We start from the raw sequence: 19,135 nt of genomic DNA, 5'->3' as shown, positions 1-19,135 counted from the left end.
TACAGCTTGACATACTATGTACTTTCACAGTGAGAAGTAAATTACATCATCACCAAAGCCCTAAATCAAAATACAATCCTTCAATCAATAAATTCCTGGACAACCAAACAGAAACTAAACCACCTGTTTGCTTCCAGTTCCTGTGTTACCTCTTGATAAACTGTAAGCCCATTCACAGTTGGATAATTTCTCAGGTACAAAAAAGCTCTCTCACATGCAGCCTCTTGAAACCAGAGTCAAAGCAGGAAAAATTAGTAATTGTTTGAGGGAGAGGAAGTCTCACATTCACCTTTGTTCCAGCAGTTCCTGGCAAGAGGAATAAATACCCACAACAAGCATTCATGTTTCTCCATAAAGACAACCACTCAGTGCAACAAAAGCTACACCCCACAGGGGAATAAAGAGCAATAATTTCCCAAGAGAAATGAAGACATAAGCAAAATATTCTGCTCATGCCTAATGAGTGCCAAAGAAAACTTCATACTGGACTATGCTATATAGTCTATACATACAAATGGAAAGAAAACCTGTTTTTAAAAAGTCACCCCTAAAATCTTTTATGTTTGAACATTTTAATTCAGACCCTGTGGATATAGTTCTGATCCCAACTGATCCTTTCATAGACCTAATTATGTCACAGGGCATTTAACCTTTCCATCTTGCTAGAAAGTTATCCTCTCTCCCACACAGAACATTATCCATTCCTTGAACATTTGTTAACAGGTGAATTAACCTAAAGGTAGCTTTTTGGTACTAAAACCAAAATGTAAATTCCATTGCCAAGTAGCATAACATGCAGCAATACCCAAAACACATTGTGTTGTACACGGCTTTAGTTTTAAATACAGGATTCTAAACTGAGAAGGATCTACTAGCACTTTAGAGCCTTAAAAATTAACTGTGTCATCTGGTAATTATTGTTTTTCGTTTTCAGAAGAAAATTTAAGACAATCATATTTCATTACTTCACTTATGAAAAATAAGCTGTTTCTTCTAAACTTGAATATTAACCCAGCCCTTACATCATAATTTAAATGGGGGATTTAAATCCTTTTTTATTCAATTCTAGAATATGCGGAAAGAAGCAAATCTTTACACAAGCAAAATATGGATTACTGTCAAGCATTTTTACCAGTCATAGCTACATCAACTTCAAAAGTGCAGAAATTTCCTACGATGATTAATACAAATATAACTTCTTCATTAATTAAAGCAGCAATCTTCATTTTTTAAGAAAGCAGAAAATGTGATCTTGGGCTATCTATTCCTTCTGAAACAAGTAAAACTCCACTGAAGCATCTTTTCATAAAAGCACAGACCATTTATGCTGCCAGAAACAGCAACAAAAAAAACCAGAGCAATTCTACCACCACAACCCTTAGGAGGATTCTTCTATTTTATCTGTTCTCTGCCAAGAGAAAGCATAGTCATTGAGAAAGAGTGAGTATCCTTATACAGTGGAAATTAAGACTTTTTTTAACCTTAATAACACAAGGTAAAAATAAATTATAGCTGAAAAACTCCAAACCAGCTGTAGACACAAGTTTACAGTGCACTGTTTAGAGATACTCAACTACTCTAAGACAGCCTTAACACTTGCCAGAACTTGCTACAGTTGAACTCTATTGCTTCTGAAAGCCTGGTAGTACCTTTTGTAAACATAAGTAACCAGTAGAAGTACAGGAGGATCAAGTTAGGGAACATTTAAACAAACTGGACAGACACAATTCCATGAGACCTGATGGGATGCACTTCTGAGGGCTGAGTGACCTGGCCAATGTAAAGGCAATGTCACTCTCAATTATCTTAGAAAGGTCATGGCAAGCAGCAGGGGTTCCTGAGGACTGGACGAAAGCAAAAATCACCCCTATCTTCAGGAAGGGCAGGGAGGACAATCTAAGCAGCCACAGGCTGGTCAGCCTCACCTCAATCCAGGAAAAGTGACAGAGCTTCCTGGAAAACATTTCCAAGCCAAGAAGGTGATTGGGAGTCATTAGTGTGCATTTATAAGTGGGAGTCATGCCTGACCAACCTGACAGACATTGACAATGAAATGACTGGCTCAGTGGATGGGGGGAGTACAGCAGATATGGTTTCTCCTGACTTCAGTAAGACTTTCCAACTTTGTTTCCCATAGCACTTTCACAGACAAACTGATGAATTACTGACTTAGCTAAATGGACAGTAAGACAAACTGAAGACTGACTAACCTGCTGGGCTCAGATTGTGATCAGCAGTGTGAAGTGCACCTGGAGCCCCATCACTAGTGGTGACCTGGATGATGGGACAGAGTTCACCCTCAACAAGTTCACAGATGATAGAAAACTGGGAGGAGTGGCTGATACACCACGGGGTTGCTGCCATTCAGATTGACCTCAACAAGATGACAAATGGGCCAACAAGAGCCTCAGGAAGATAGTTCAACAAAAGGAAATGCAGTCCTGCACCTGGGGAGGTATAACCAGCTGGGAAGCAGCTTGGCAGAAAAGGATCTGGGGGTTCTGGTGGATATAAAGTTGAACATGAGCCAGCAGTATGCCCTCACAGCAAAGAAGGCCAACTGTATCGCAGCCTGCATCGCTGGCAGGAAGCATTGCTAGCAGATTGAGAGAGTTGATCTTTCCCCTCTACTCATCACTGGTGAGGCTACATCTGGAGTGCTGGGTCAAGGTCTGGGATCCTCAGTATAAGAGAGACATAGACATACTTGAGAGAGTCCAGTAAAGGGCCATAAAGATGATAAAGTGATTGGAGCATCTGACACACAAGGAGAGGCTTAGAGAGCTGGGACAGTTTACCCTGGAGAAGAGAGCACTCAAGGGATAATCTTATCAACGTGTATAAATACCTAGAAGGGGGAGAGAGGGGAGTAAAGAAGACAGGAACCAGACTCTTTTCAGTGACGGCCAGTGAACAGACAAGAGGGAATGGGCACAAACTGAAATACAAGCACTTCCATTTAAACATACTAAAGCATCCATATTTTTTTTCTTTTAATCTACAGGTGACTGAGCACTGGAACAGGCTGTCCAGGGATGTTGTAATGTCTCCATCTTTGGAGGTGCTCAAAAATCTGACTGCACATGATTCTGGGCAACCTGCTCTACTTGACTCACTTTTGAGCAGTGGATTGGATTAGACATCTCCAGAGATGTCACTTCCAACTTGTGAGTTTGTATTCTTCAGGCTCTAAAGTAGACATCAAGATATGGCCAGGAGTTGATTGGAAGATGTCCTAATGTAATTTTACTGCCTGTACTGATGGCCACTGGCAATCTAGTATTGCAGAACAAGAGAGCAATTCCTCAGCAAGAGGATCGGCAGTAAGAGCACCTATGTTCTCAAACCCTGTGAAAAACAGATGAGGGCCTTCAAGCTTCTTGGCTACAAAAGAGTACAATCAAACATGAACTCAAGGAGGAAGGTCAGCTCCTAGATCTTCTTGACATACAAAAGCATATTGTTAGTTTCAACTTAACGCTAGCATGGCTAACTAGGATTGAAATCCTTCTGCTCTGAGGCTTTTATTTATACCTCTTTTAATAAATCCTAAGGTTCCAAAAATTCTAAAAGCATGAGTCGTAGCAGTATAATGTCAACAATTTTTACCACATATTTCAGCAATAGCTTATTGTTTCCATCATTTTAGTTTTTAAAAAAAGTTATGTTGATGCCACAAGCAACTTCCTTGTAAACTGTCAGAGAAAAAGCAGATGGAATATGAAGAATAGAAATATGTTTCACTAGGTACTACAGAAAAGATGATCTGTTCAATACTTCTGTTGGTGACCAGCTGTTGCCTTTTGTCTTGCACTCCAGTGGTGAGCTAGATCAAGCACTAGCATCATTGCTCCAGTAACAAAAACCCAACATATTTTATAAGAGCCACAAGCACTGTAAGAAACTCTCAAATATGTGCACTTTCTGTCCATCGGTTCCCATAATAGCTTTACTATCTCTCAAGGATGGGATTTAAATGAAATACTAGTTCTTTAAGTAATTATTACACAATTTAAGAAAAACCCTCCAAGTTCCTCTATCCCATGCAGTCAACACTTACACAGAAAGAGGATTGTGTGCAATCTGGCAATAAAGTAATAGGCAGGCCTTAAATAGCTGGCCTGCTTCTCCACAATGCATGCAGTCATACAAGCAATAAAAGTCTGGGCTCCCCATGAACTGACAAGATTACACTTGTAATGTGACAACTAGACTCGATCCAAATTCTCCTTTCACTGTCAAACAAGCCTGTGTGACTCTTGGTCAAAAGGGGTTCTTCCTAGTTTACTATCATTGATATTACGCCAGTGTTTCTGGCTTCTCCTTTTTTTATTCTTTCTTAAAATAAACAAAAAGAGACATCTGACCTCATAACTGCTCCTTCTAGAATATCATCTGCAAATTTCATTAGTGTTTTTACAGGAACAAAGAATGAAATCGAGGAAGATAATTTTTAAAATTAGTTAGTATGCTGTTTGAGAGGACTGCAGTATAGTATTCCTGCAGCTTTTATATACATTTGTACACAAATCCCTGAGAAAGAAAAGTGTCACATGATTTAAGATGTTGATATGACAAATTTATGTATTGTAGACAGGAATTTCCCGATTCAAAACATGGGCATGAAAGAAAGTTTCCTGTTTCTCTCTTTACTCCAAGACGCATCTTTGGAAGGGTTTACTAGCACAGCCTGCCTGGAATACAGAGCTCCAGGTTAAGTGCTGTACTACCGTGCAGACTACTAAAGCAAGGATATGATGGCAACGTTAAGTCTTACCACACGACTCTTCAGCTCAAGAGGGTCACCATGCCACCTGTTTCTGAATGCAAGTTGCTGTATCTGTTAAGCATTTTCATATCTCAGTTCTGAAAACAGATGTGTTAGAAAACAAACCCTTCCCACTGAGGAAAGATACACTAAAATCAGAGCAATAACTGATATACCACTATAGATTCCTCTGTTTAAAAGCCCATGCACATAAGCAAAACCTGTGGTTGTATTCTCAGCAAACATTGCTGTTGAGCACAGGAAGGAAAAAGATTTCCAAAGACATGCAGATCCCTACAGTAATTACTCAGTTCAGATAAATACAGACATGTGTATTAAACATCCATTTGCACAAACAGGTGGTCTTACAACAAGGGTTTCAACTTGATGGAGTGGGGGAAATGCATATAGGAAAAAAGAAAGGGAAAGAAAACACCCAGCTATTTTTTCCCCATTTACTTAAGGCAGAGGTCACAAAAGCATATAGGGTGAAGAGACCTATATTGCCAAGAAATTACTTTTGTTGAGTTTGGATACTGGCACAGAGTTGGAGCCTTTTCCTTAAATATCTGTTCAAACACAGCCAACTTGAGCCTTTACTTTAAGGCAGTACTTGAATCCCTTCATACATAGTATCATAGAATAATTTGGGGTGGAAGGGACCTTTAAAGGTCATCTAGTCCAACCCCCCTGCAATGAGCAGGGGCATCTTTAACTAAATAAGGTTGCTCAGATCCCTGCCCAACCTGACATTGAATATTTCCAGGTATTAGACATCTACCACTTCTCTGGGATATTTCAGGCTTTCCTACAGGTCAATCTATGTAACGCAATCACAACAGCACTTCTTCACACCTCCATATAGAAAATTATGAGAGCATTTTTATGATCAGCACGATTTAGTCCTGTTTGTTTCTGCTTTAGAGCTTCCTGGAGTAAAGACCCTTACTTTGGTCAATACACAGACCTTACTAATTTCTTGAGAAAAATGGCCATGGTCCCTGCTGAGTTCTCCTTCTGTATGAAGGGACATCTACAGGTACAGACACCACAGTGGCAAGCACGTAAGAAGTGCGGTCTAGGATAACGGGGACTGCTTTAACCACCTACAGCATAATATCAAGATCATAGCACCTCCGCTATACTTCAACTCCTCTAAGGATGTCTTGCAAAGAACTGTCCTTAACATGATGTCTATGCTAAAAGGCACAGGGGTACACTTGGTACTGAAGTGAGGGGTATGATCAGACAGAACTAATAGCTTTTCCCTCAGGTCAACTACAACAACACTACTAGTACTCAACCTAAATGCTATTTGAGTAACAAAGTCTCACAGCACGTTGATCCAATCACAACTTGTACATCTATATTCCTAGAAAATGTTGCGTATTTCTTTTCCTTGTGAACAAGGAACAGATTCTACCAACAGCGCACCATCCATTTTTCAAGTTTTGAAGGTTTTTACTCCTTAATGAAATAGTTGCCCTAATTTAGCAAAGCACACATCCTGTGTTAAAGAACACAGACATAGCTGGCTACAAAACAAAGAGCAGGAATAAACTACTTGTGCATTTCAGCCTTCAAATGTCATCCACTGCCTTCTGCCAATCACTTTCCTAACACAAACAGGACCCACAAGAAACAAACCAGTTCCTAGTTAGGAAATGTTCGCAGATGTGAGGAATCCAGAAGTAGCCAAAGGACTGAAAACATCAGAAAACAGAGTTCTCTGAGGAGTTTTTTGGGATAGCAATTTAGACTTAAAATGCGTAGCCAGTCCTGAATACATGTTGATGCTTTTCCACAAGTAATGATACAGTATCAACTTCAGCTTGGATTTTATGAGTCTAGCTTGGTGTAAGGTCTTTCTTTCAAGGAAACAAAAGTACAGTTTCAGTTTAGGGAAGTTACCAAAGCAGTCTGATTTCATTCCCTGGCTGTGAGGAGCAGTTAAAATAAGGACTAGGATGTGCAAATCCTAAACTCCTACTACCTTAGCTGAGAGGTGTGTGTTAGAAGCTTCCCATGTCATGCATCACCAGCACCAAAGTTTATTCAGGCCTCTGACTGGCACCCAGTTAACGACTTCATTTTTTTTTTTTTTAATAAGGTGCACAAAAGAAAGAACATCCAGTTACTTTTGCACTGGGCTGAAGCAAACATTCAAGCCAAAGATAGAGTACAGTTATTTAGCTTATATATATTAACAAAGGAATAATAAAATAAAAAAGACCCTACCTTGCCACAGAAGCGTTTTAGGAAATGAGTAACATCTTATGAAATAACACACATGTGAGCCACTAAGTTACTTTCTAGAAAGCTACGGATAGTATTAGCAACTTCTTAAGCCTAAATCCCCCCAAATATGTTACTTTGTGTGTGTGTATATAAACACACATGCCTGCATACACACACAGAGGCAGTTATTATTTTTAAGAAAGAATATACCATATTTTAAGAAACTGAAAGCACCACAGCAGCTCAGTTAAGTACTGTCTCCCACCCTCCTCCTGCCCCGCCATGTGATCTGGACACCAAGCAGCAACATAAGCACTGAACTTAGAGTAAATTTATTTTTTGGAGACAAACTGCGTAAACATACACACACAATCCTTTTGCATTGGTCGGTTGAAAGTTACATAAAGAAAAAGAATATCATAAGCAGCACTTATGAATGTTACTTTTGGTTAGCAGCAGTTGGCCACTGTCAGAGGGCAAATTCACTTTCAAAATCAACACTGCTTGAAGGATTGACATTTTGAACATTGCTATCTTTCCTGTCCAAATCTTCCTGTTAAGAGGCAAGTCTCTTAACTCCCTGAATGCAGCAGACAGAAACCGAGCTCCAGGTAAAACGCAAGAACCAACCTTGGCCGAGCACCAGAAAGCAGAACACAATCGCATGAGTAAGTGCAATACAAAAAGTGCCATTGAGCAGCACAATAATATTTACAATAGTCCTATGGAGGGTGTTAAGGTTCAGTTGCAGCAATTGTGCACTGGGGAGTTATGTGAGAGAAGACTAGCTAAACTAGGAAAAAAAAAAAAAAAAAGACTTCTCCAAAAACAGCAAGATACATTATCTCAACAGATCACTTGGGAAAGGATCAGAACAGTAAGCAAGACAGTGGTAAAAACCATAGGCTAAACTTCACATGTAGCACATCAGATAGTAACGCGTAAATGCACCTCAGACATCAAAACGAAGTGGGAATAAACTGCAGAGTCTACAAGCCATTTAGCACCTAACTTGATGAGACTCTTCACTTGATTCTGTGAATCTCATAGGACAGAAAAAAACCTGAGAATCAAAAATTGCCCTGGCTGTTGAAGATGTACTGCACAGAGAAGATACCTTGGGGGGAGGGAAGGGGGTATCATAATTTTGTAGTTAAATAATTCAATAAAAGCTAATTTACTGTCTTTTCCATTCCCTTACACTCATTAAAATATCCTGTAAGGCTCCATACGTTCTAACAACCAGTATAAAACATTGATAAACTATTCTGATTCAACTCTTTAAACAAAATAGCTTACCTATCACTAATACCATTTCTCTAGTACAAGATCACCACATTATACTGCTTTTCACACCTGACATAAACACTGCTTGAGAGGTTAATCCACCAACGCTTTGTAGGGAACAAATCCTAACAGATGTAAAAATCTGTAGGTCCCTAACTAACAGAACTTTTGAAGTTAAAAGATTTCCATACACAATGTCTGATGTGTCAGAACATTCGCTATCACTGGATTAACAGAGATCTAGTTTGAAATCAAAGGTAGCATTCACAAGGAGTTACTGTGTCCAACAGCAACTTCAAGAAAGAGCACACAAGTACAAAATCTTAGATCTGAAAAGCAGACCTTAACCATTCCCCCCTGCCGAAGGGAGGTAATTAAGAGAGTAACCTATTCCAGAATGAACACAGACTGACCTATTTGGTCACAGTGCTACATGCTGGCAATCCCTAGAAAGCTTCAGCTACTGTACACCAGCTCACACATCATCATAGTTAAAGCCACCTTCATGAACCATGTTGCCTGCGCTTTGTGGCAACTGTATCCCATGACATAGGCAGGTTTCTGCACTGGCACTGACACTAGCAGGACACTGGGATCTACACAGGAATTCTCCCTCCAAGTATTTTGTGAATAGAAAATGCACAAGTAAAATTTAGAGAAGGAACATTTTCAAAACCAGAGCTGAGTTAAAGTTATTCCCAAAGAGTTTCCATTTAAATATTCCCAAATTAAATATTCAAATTCAAAAAGAAAAAAAAAGTTTGTCAGCAAGGCTTCCGATTCAGGAAGGATGTTGATTTCCTTGCCTAAGCTGCCATTTCATCTATTTCTCCCTTGCCATCCTCTATTCTCCACAGCACCAGGCTTCTGTGTCATGTTAAGTTTTTCATGGTACATTTTAGGTGATCAACTGGAGCTGCTGCCATTCCACCTCAATGCCACAGCTTCCTTTCATACATAAGAACACGGGTTGCTCCTCCAGCTCATGTCACAAAGCCAATTTCCTTATAAAATAGAAGCCTGCGATTTTGAAGTCCTCCCCTTGTGGATGCAAAATTGTCTCAGGTGGTAAGAGGGACAGCGTTCAGTCACCTTTTCCCAGAGAAAAATCAGACATGAGGTAGGCATGCCTCCTCTTATTTAAAAATCAAGCAAAGAACTAAACCAGTGACAGAAAGGTAAATTATTTATCCCTAAGGCAAGCAAGTGAAGGACAATAAGCACTCTTGCTAGGGTAACTGAGGATACATTTCCACTGCATAGGTGTAAGCCTTACAAGAACTGCTCCATGATGAAATCAATTTCTTGCTCCAGTAATCTATTAGCTTCAGTCATGCTATTCAAACATGACTGCTGGAACACATTCAGAAAGACTAACTGCAAGCTTTAACACTTCAGTCAGGATCTACTGCACACTATAAGCCTGAAAAATCAAATTCCATATTTTGCTAGGTAAACAAGCTTTCACAAATCATCTCCCTTACAGAAACATTTTAAAAGGCCAAATGAAAACCAGGAATATAAACTTGTATTTAATAATTTACTTTTAAAACCAGGTAAACTCCTGTAGACAACATTTCATATAATTATTTTTTTAAATTAATGTTGTGTACATATCCCATCTGCATGACATGAATTTTCAGAGAAGTAATTTTATTCACATTTAAGCTTCTTTTAGAGCAAGTTTTAGCCTGTTTTAGAAAATTACATTTGTGGAAATGTTATCCTTTCCCTGATGCATCTCTTCAGCTTTGATATGAGAAGCAATTCGGGCAACTCCTGATGTTACGCAGTTTCCCAACAGATGCAAAGTCTGCGTGGAAAACAGCCATCTTAAAAATCATTTGCGATGTCTTCCTGAAATCTCACCTAAGATATTAGCAAGCAGCGAACAAGGAAACAGCATTCAAAAAGTTCAGCCAAACGAACGTACTTTTCTCCATCCCTAAAATGTCATTCCATAGTACAATGTTAGTTTTCAGCACAGTGGGCTTTGTAGGCTATGTGCCACATACCGAACCACAAATGCCGCTCTGAACTTCAACCCAGACATTCAGGTTGCTCTTAGAGCACAAAGCAATAGGATGTTTCCTCAGAGTGCTACCCCTCCACCTGGGATCACAACCACATCCTGTTAAAAAGCAACTTTTTATGGCAATTAAGCAGTTCAGTTGCCAAAGGCACCAAAAGCCCCAGTAGCTTATGAAAATAAGGTCTCCCTTTATCAGATTTAGATCTGTTCTCCTCTGCATCACCCAGAAAGAAAGCAGCGAACAAGAGCTTCTCGAAATTCCACAGTAATTGACGACGCACAGAAGCTGCCAAAAAACCCAGATCTATGAGCACACTAATGATGCATGGGACAAGTTACCTAAACTGAAAGATCAAAGTTTTGGCCATAGGGTTTGGGGATTTTTTAATTTATTTTTATTTTCTTTTTAAACCAGTATTCTACCTATTTCTCAACCCAGGTAATGGTCTGTACTGCAAAGATTAATCTGCCACATGGAGTCTGCATTCCCAGGATCCAACCTCCACTCTGAATGGAGGAAACAGGTGAATTAATTAAGAATATCCTAGTTGCACCAATCCTCCTCTTCCTCACAGTTCCTATCAGGTAGTTCTGGAATAGTAGAACTCTCCTCCACTTCACTGAGTGCTCCAAAAGACTCAGCGTCCATCACATTCCTCCCCCAAAATTGTACATTAATTGAAGCAAGCATTCCCCTGAACTCACAGGGGAGCTCAGAGGTGCAGCCATGCCTTCCTATTATCACACTAAACACCCCTCAGCAGTATGATTTTTTGCAAGTGGCCAGAATTATAAACACTGACCCTTTCAACTCTGGAGACAAACTAGGATTTCCCCTTTCAGGAGGAATCCAAAGAGGCTTTGATCACAGCTTCCAGGTTCACCCCATTTATGCAGAAGTTATTCTAGTGATGGTATCAAGTGAGTGAAAGCCTACAACAGTGAGAATATCTTAGCTTAAAGATTCTGACTTCAACTCTTCCGAAAGCAGAGCTCATTTGGCAATAAATGAAAGGAACTGCAGAATCTGTTTGAGAAGTGGTGTTTTTCCCCCTTTCCTTTTCACAATCTTCATGCATATTTTGGATGTGAGAGAGGTGTATTCTTTGGCAGTTGCCTTCTGGACTCCCAAAGAATTGAGCAGACCATAGGACCATCTCCCTCACTCCACCCACAAACCCTCAACAAACAAAAAAAAAAAAGGGGGGGGGGTGTAGTTGCCCAGTCCTATGAGGGGAAGACATATATCCTACATAGCTGCATTAATACTATGAGGGCAAGACATATCCAAGACAGCTAAAAGTTAAAGAAAGCTTAAAACTAACTGGCAGGAAGGCAAACTTTCTGTACTTGCCATTGGTTTGCCTGACACCAGCTGACTGTTCCAGTAGTCCTTCACACCAGCAGCAAAGCAGCTGAAATTCATCCCTGATGCAACTCCAGCGAGACTAATAGGTTTCCACAAGAATGAACCAGGCCCTGTATATCTAAAACCAAACCCACTAAAGTTTCACTGAAGCGAAATTGCAGGAGTACAATCTACGGATAACAGCTGGAGAACATTAACTCTCCCCCCGCCCGCCCCTTTCCCGGGGTTAGTTTTTTTCTTTTCTGTTCAGACAGGAAGCAGTCATATACCATACTGCATAATATGAGGATCCTGGGATATAAAGACAAGTACAAAAAGGATTACAAAGAGTGCTCTGAAAGTTTTTTAGCAAAGTTACGCTGCCATAACCCCTGAGCTGCCACCACATTTTACGCCACACGGCTGCCCCTACATCATGAATTGAGGCGGCGGTTACCTCCCACCTATTAAAAACCCAACATAACTAAGGGTATTTTAAGGGTGTCAGCGCAGCCCGAGCCCCAGCCCCGTCTCCTGGTTCCCGGCGGGCGCCTCTCGCCCGGGCACCCCCCGCCCCGGGCCGGGGCCACCCCGCTGCTGCCCCAGCAGCTCCCTTTCCCCCCGCTCCCGACTCACCCTCGCTGCCGTACTGTTTGCCATTGTTCGCGCCCATCCTGCCGGCTTCATACTCGCCGCCGCCTCCCCACGCTGCCGCGCAGCATCTCTAGCGCGGGGCGCCCAGCGGCCGCGGATGATGGAGCGGAGCCGGGGCGTAGGGGGGCGGTGGGGAACCCCGGGAGTTTTCACGGCGACATGTCCAAAGCAGCCCTGCGACTGCCTTCGCTTTTTCTCGGGTGGCCGACACCCTCCCTTCCCCCTCAAAAAAAAAAAAGAAAAAAACAAACCAAAAAAAACGAAAGAGAGAGGGAAAGAACCAAAACCGCGATGTATCGGGGCGCCTTCCCCGCCCCGGTTTCCAGCCGGGGTGTCAGGGCAGGGGAGGCGGCTCCAGTTATAATCCACAAGCGGGACGGGCGGGACGGCCCCCGGGCGCAGGCTCCGCCGTCCCGCGGCCGGCGCTGGGGCTCCTCCGGCACTTCAGCGCCCCTCCGCCTTCCTCCTCCTCGCAGCCCCGCTGCTGCCTCCCCCGGGAAGCCGCCTCCAGCCACTTGTTGTCCGGGGAAGGAGGAAGGGGAGAGCTGCCGCCGCAGACTTTTGTTAGCAGCAGGCGCCTCCTCCCGGCGCCCAGCACCGCCGGGCCGGGGAGAGGGAGGGACGGAGGGCGGGATGGAGGGTGAAGCCGAGAGTCGGCCCCGGCCTTTAAAGGCACAGCGCCCAGCCGGGGGGCTCCCCCGCGCCTCCACACACACACACCCCCCCGCGCCTCCTCCGGTGTCGCTCCCGGCCGCGGGCCGCCCTCGCCGGCTGTGCCCCAGCGGGGCGCCCCGGGGGCCGCCCGGCCCGACTTTCCTGCCCTTCTCCTTGCAGGGGTCCGCCCCAGCCCCGCCGCCCTCCGGCCCTCCTCAGCTCGGCCCCGGCCGTGCCCCGACGGGAGGGTTTGCCGGGCCCTCCGCGGGGCGGCCCCACGGCCGAGCCCCAAAGCCCACGGTGAAGGCAGCGGGCGCTGCGGCGTGGGGCTGTGCGGCACAGCTCGCAGAGGACCATCCAGGGCGGGCCTGGAAGCTGTTTGCCCGGGTGTCCTTCCGAGGGTTAGGCGCCGCCGGTCGGGCACCTTCGTGGCACCCTCCAACCCTCTGCAACTCACAGAAGTTGTCAGAAAGTCACCGTGTGTACAAGGAAGCCACGCCGGCGGCCTCTTTACCTGTCGTCCCCTGCTGCTCCGGAGTTTGCCAACAGCCTTCCCACAGACCCGCAACTTCAGTGAGTCACTCCTGGCCTTTGTCACCACAACGAAGAAAAAAACCCAACTGTTTAACATCTCCAAACTAGCTCTTCAGATACCCTATAGAGCTGGTGCTTTGGGATGAGATGTGTCCATTTAATTCAGCTTTCTTAAAAAACAGCTGCTGCTTCTTTCACCCCAAAAGACAGACCCTTTAACTCCCAAGATGGCAGGGATTGCCAGGAAATCAGAAGCAATAAATGTCCATTCAGCTCGAATGTTAGGGCTGTTATTACAGACTCTGACAGGGACTCACCTACCATTACCAATGTCATCTAACAAGGTATTACATATCTGAAACAGTAGAGTATGCTCAGTGGTGTAAGGGACAGCACTGATGGGGTAAAAGCCTTTCCCTAACAACAGAATTGGGAATCACAGTTTTCACTACCGTGGGGGAGTCCGCAATGCCTCTGCCCAGCAAAAGGGGCTGTGGGAAGAGATGCTGCCAAATGGGAGTGAGGGTAAACTGTGTGTGGGAACAGGTTAATAGCCGAAACTGCCATCCTGAGAGGATGCTTGCCCCCAAAAGGCTCATATTAAAACAACAAAAATAACAATGATGAAGTTTGCTCAGGACAACTGTTACCCAGTTTAAGCGTCAATCAGGGGTTACCAAAAGATTTTTGGAAAAGAGTCGGAGTGAAAAGCAGTGAAAAAGAAGGATGAAAGTTTGCGATAGGTGGAGAGAGACCTTGGAGCAGGCACAGAGCAGCAGTCCAACCTGGTTTGACACCACCAAAAGTCACCCCACCGGCATCTCGCCTTTGCCTTGGCCTGATGGCGCCAGCTCTTTGGTGGCAGTTCGGGGTGTGACAAGCAGGGGCCCACAGCCCAGGTGTGCTGGGGTACTTGGGCATGTGCATTAGCCAGTTGTAGGGAGCAGCACAAGTATATGTAAATACACATAAAATGTGGGTTACACAGGTACCTGCAGGAGGTGTGTGTGTGAATAGGGTCACCCACATCCCCAGAAGAGGGGGGTGTGCTTGTAACCCACACGGCCTGGAGAGCGGCATGCCCACAGCCATGCATGTGTGAGACTAGGACTCTTTAGGTTTAGTTATAGCAGGGTCTTTAGAAGTTTATAGCTGTTTACTAGCATTTTGCAAGTATCTACTATTGCGGTTTGTTATTGCTGATACTGATCCTGAACATACAGCGCACTGACTGGCCAGGTCATTACATGTCCGTATTAAAAAGACAAAACTGCTTTAATCTTCATTTGATTTGAACCACGAGTTGAGAAGTTTTCCCTGCACCACACTATGACCTTATGCATGAAGATGTCTGTCTGGCTAAATATATCACAACACACACTAGACAATTACTGCATGTACAGATAATTCTGAGCAAATTACATCTTTGTCAACATATGCAAATAGCATATGAAACTGCAGAGGCAAAAGCATCAACACTGACAGCCCTACAGAGAAAGTTTCTAAAACCTGAAGTTTTGGGGAATGGAGGTTAACTTAAAAAGTAAAAACGTGCATTTTCATTAAGACATGGGCTAATTACCTGAAGCTGAAATGAGTACCAGCAGCACAGATGGTTGACAAGTAATCGGGAAACTTTAATTAGGCTCTAATCCCATCAGATGCTCGTCATTAATGCTTCTCCCTGTGAAAAAGTTCTGGTCCTGATTCAAGATGACTACACACACCCTTCAATTCTCAAAAATCAGTGAAGGTCTAAGAAAATACTGCCTTCTGGGGTCAGACTCATCAAATGACCATCCCAGGTTTTTTGAAAGAAAATGTGAATTAGTCTAAAAATACAGTTTTCTCTAATCAAAGATTAATTTCTAACTACTGATATTAAACAAACTTTGTACTGCACCAAGGCAGGCAGGCTTTGACGTAAGTGTCTGCTTCTAACACCCTCTATTTTCTTTTTGAGAGTTACCTATTCAGGGGCTGGGGGAGAAGGAATCTGCCTTCTGTAAAACAGTAAAAGGTTATGGTGCAAGGTTAATGTTTGTCTTACATATGGGCCCACAGACTGCCAATGAAGACATACAACCAAGTACATTTTTTCCCGCTGTGTGGCGTATAGGGTTTGGAAAACCCACCCCAAACACTTGCTAGGAACTCACCTAGGGAGCATAGGATGTTGAAGAAAAAAATCTAGGGCTTTCTGTGGCACAGAAGCCTACTTTTGTCACTCAAGCCCTCACCTCTGACTCAGCGATGGGCAGCTGTGGCTAGCGTACCCAGCCATACCATCCTCCCCCCAGCCGGTACTGCGGGGCAGTGCTGGTCCCCAGCTGTGGGAGAGCACATGCAGGCTGAAACCAACACGTGTCCTCGCTCCATGTGCAGCCCAGCTGTGGTTAATCTTAGCTTGGAATACAGTGACGGGAGTAGCCACTGCAAACTACTCCCTAGGCAACCTCTCAGCTCCTCATGTCACATCACGTGCTGTGCATCCCGTGGCAGTCAACCACCCGAAAGGTTTCCTGTGTGGGTCACAGGGCCAGGAAGCGCAGCGATCCCACTTCTGACTCCTAGAAGGCTGTGCATTTGTTGCATATAAGAGAGAAAGAAGACCGATCAGAAACATAATCTCACATAGACACAAGTGCATAGCTGTATGTAAATAATTTTATGGGATCTAGAAAGAACAGAGCCTCCATGAGAAGGAATATAGCAGTTTCCCCCCAAAATCAAAATTTGATGCACCACAACTAAAATTAATCCCTTTGTCAAGGAGTAGTTTTGCTCATCAAGAATAGCACAAAGCACACAAGCTGGTGCTTTGTGAACAGGAAGTTCAGCTGTTGAGGGAGCCCTGTAAAGAATAAAGACATTAGACAAACAAGTTACCACTCCGTCAAGTTTATGGCATAAATCCTAGGAATATTCCAACATGACCAGAATCAAAAGGAAAGAAAAAAAAACGCACCAAACAAAAAATCCCCAAAACTCCAACCCCCAGGAAAAAAGCCTAGAGAGGAAAGAACATCTTGGTTTAAGAGATCTGAATTCAGCTTTCAGGAAGGACTGAATATTTCTGCTGCACATCCCATTACACTCTTTCTAGAGGAGAATGAGATGGAGGGCACATAGAGAAGCAATAAAGTACCAAACTCATTTTGGTACAAAGACATAAAACTCTCAGCAGAAATGTATTTATCACAGATGATACTACTGACAATGGGTAACTGTTTTGTGCAAGGCATTTAGGACAGTCAGTCTTGGAGCTCCATAAGCCCAAAAGCGTCAACATGAATGGAGAAGTTGGGAAATACTAGTTCAAAGAGGATGCACAAGTTTCAACTAGGACTGAGTCATCTTATAGCCCTTCACTATTTACCAAACGCTTGGTTCATTGTGGGATTCGCTGTGGGAGTCTGGGAGGCCTATTATGCCTAGCCATATGGTTTGGGACATAGTACCATTATGGTGCCTGTGGATGAGACCTAGGAAGATATTTTCTTTTAACAGTTTCAGAGATGTTTCACTCATTCTTGGCAAAGTTATGCAGTAGTCTTTTTATTTTTTTTTCCTCTTCGTCTTCCAGTTGGTCAGTACCTTATACGTTGAGACTATTCAGCTTGAACTACAATCATAGTATATTTATATATCGATACAAAGGACTAGTAGGAGTCTCTTGGCAGTGACTGTGTTAAGCTGCCTGAACCACATCATATAATTCCTTTGTGAAACTGTTTACAATAACCCTTTAAGATACCCTAGCTTTCAAAATGGTGCAAAGAATCTGAAAGCACATCAGTTCTGCCGTCTTTTCAACAATCCAAAGGAGATTAAGTACTTTCTGTAAGGACAAGAATAACTTTTGGGTTTGTTGCCTCTTTAATATAAGCAGTATGAGCCCACCTAAGAGGGGAGGAGATGGAGTACTATCAACTACTGGTTTTGCAAGACTGGGAAAGATTCATTGTTACATGAGACGTGCCTTCCTATATTGCCATTTTCCTTCTTTGTGAGGAGACATTAATGCATTTTTCTTAGACTTGTATCCTGTTCCAGCGAGAGGAACTTAGAAATTATTAAGGCTGAGGAAGAACAAGAAAGCTACGGGCCAAAATGTTTCTATTTGGATGTGTTGCTACAATCATTCCTGGGAGTGTTTGTATTACATCTCTATTCATTATGGGCCTCCCTCTGTGGTGTATTACATGTCTCATGATGCACCATTTTTCTATTCCATGGGTAAAACCACAGTGATTTTGGAAGAAGTAGCCAAACAAAGGGTTCTGGATAAAGAAAAAAATATAATTTGAAAGCAACTGAACTATTTCCATAAGGCATCATCACAGCAATTCCAAGACTAAATATTTTGGCTCTGGAATTTTTGCCACAGTTGTTTTTGGTGGGTTTTTTCCTTCTGTTTTAGTATAAGCTTTTCTCTCTGAAATAATAATAAACAAAAATAAAAAACTTCCAGCTACTTCGAACTAGCTTTATGTTGAACATCAGTTTAAAAGCCATTTGTATCCCAGACCTTCAAATTCCAGCAGCAAAATTAAGACTAGTTTCCTATTTGGTGTAGGAAGCTTTGATTTTTCATACTTAAGATATTTTAAGCATTTGTTTTCACACTTTGTATTTAAATAAAACGATGAAAAAAACGAGTATCCTTTTAAAGACAGCAGAAGCCAAGTAATACTTTTCTAATTAATTCTACTTTTACATCACCATGTTCATACGGCTGCATATATTTTGTGAACGCTCCATGATAATATCTGTGTTGACTGCTTTTGGGCATTCTAAAGTGAAAAAGAATCCAAAAGAAATTTGACTAATATGTTGCTGGCAACTTAAAGCAATTATCAAAAGCATATTGTTTTATTAACTACAAAATGATCCATTAATACTACCTACCTCCCAAAGGAAAAAAAATCTAGATTATCTTCATCGTTATAGATAAAAGCTATGGCCTCATTGCCATATGATCTGAGAGTATGTGCCATTATATCATTAGTAGCCTTAGTAAAATTATGAGTGACTTGACCTACATGGCTAAAAAGCTGCAGGATCTAAGGATAGCTCAGATGATTGTATTTTAAAGGGCAGCTTTTAGTAGAGTCTGTTCTGCTGGCTGAGAACTCTCATAGCATCCTCTTGCATGAGGTCAGGCTGCTCCAGCCAAGCAAAGACTCTGGTCCCACGATGGCTTCAATAGGTCTGGTTAAAATGCATTAAATCAAGGTGGTGCTCAAGTTCTAGGACGCTTTGGACTTATGTCTTATGATAGGTGCTGATGGGATCACAGAACAGATGAAGTACTGGCAGTTCTATCAAATAAAGATCCAGTTTTATTTTAAACTTCTTTCAGAAGTTCAACTAATTCAATTCTTAAATTAAAAGATTTTAACCAACCTGAGATTTTAAGATATTTTTGCTTATTTTTTTCAGTTTTACAGGAGAAAATCCTCACTCGGACCTGATTTTTCTCTTCTTCCAACAACAAAAGCAATAAAGTTCAGACTGTGTTGAAACATGTTTTACATTACGTGTAAAATCTGTTGAAAAGAACAGTGAGTTTGCAAAGTCAAGCTCCTATGTCTCAAATGTTAGAAAACACAGGAAT

At 42.5% G+C, this 19,135-nt stretch overlaps 1 protein-coding gene across 1 annotated transcript in view; it reads right to left on the bottom strand.

Moving 5' to 3' along the window:
- The window catches only part of FBXL7 (F-box and leucine rich repeat protein 7), a 193,665-nt gene extending 181,329 nt beyond the window's left edge, over positions 1-12,336 (bottom strand). Inside the window, exon 1 of the mRNA XM_059815279.1 lies at positions 12,310-12,336. The gene's annotated coding sequence lies outside the window, so the exon portion shown is untranslated. The remainder of the gene's footprint in view (positions 1-12,309) is intronic.
- Between the last annotated feature and the right edge of the window lie 6,799 nt (positions 12,337-19,135).

Source organism: Gavia stellata, chromosome 3, assembly GCF_030936135.1.
Source record: "Gavia stellata isolate bGavSte3 chromosome 3, bGavSte3.hap2, whole genome shotgun sequence".
Taxonomy (NCBI): Eukaryota; Metazoa; Chordata; class Aves; order Gaviiformes; family Gaviidae; genus Gavia; species Gavia stellata.
The sequence above is the reverse complement of the archived record's forward strand: the minus strand, read 5'-3'. Positions and strand labels throughout refer to the sequence as shown.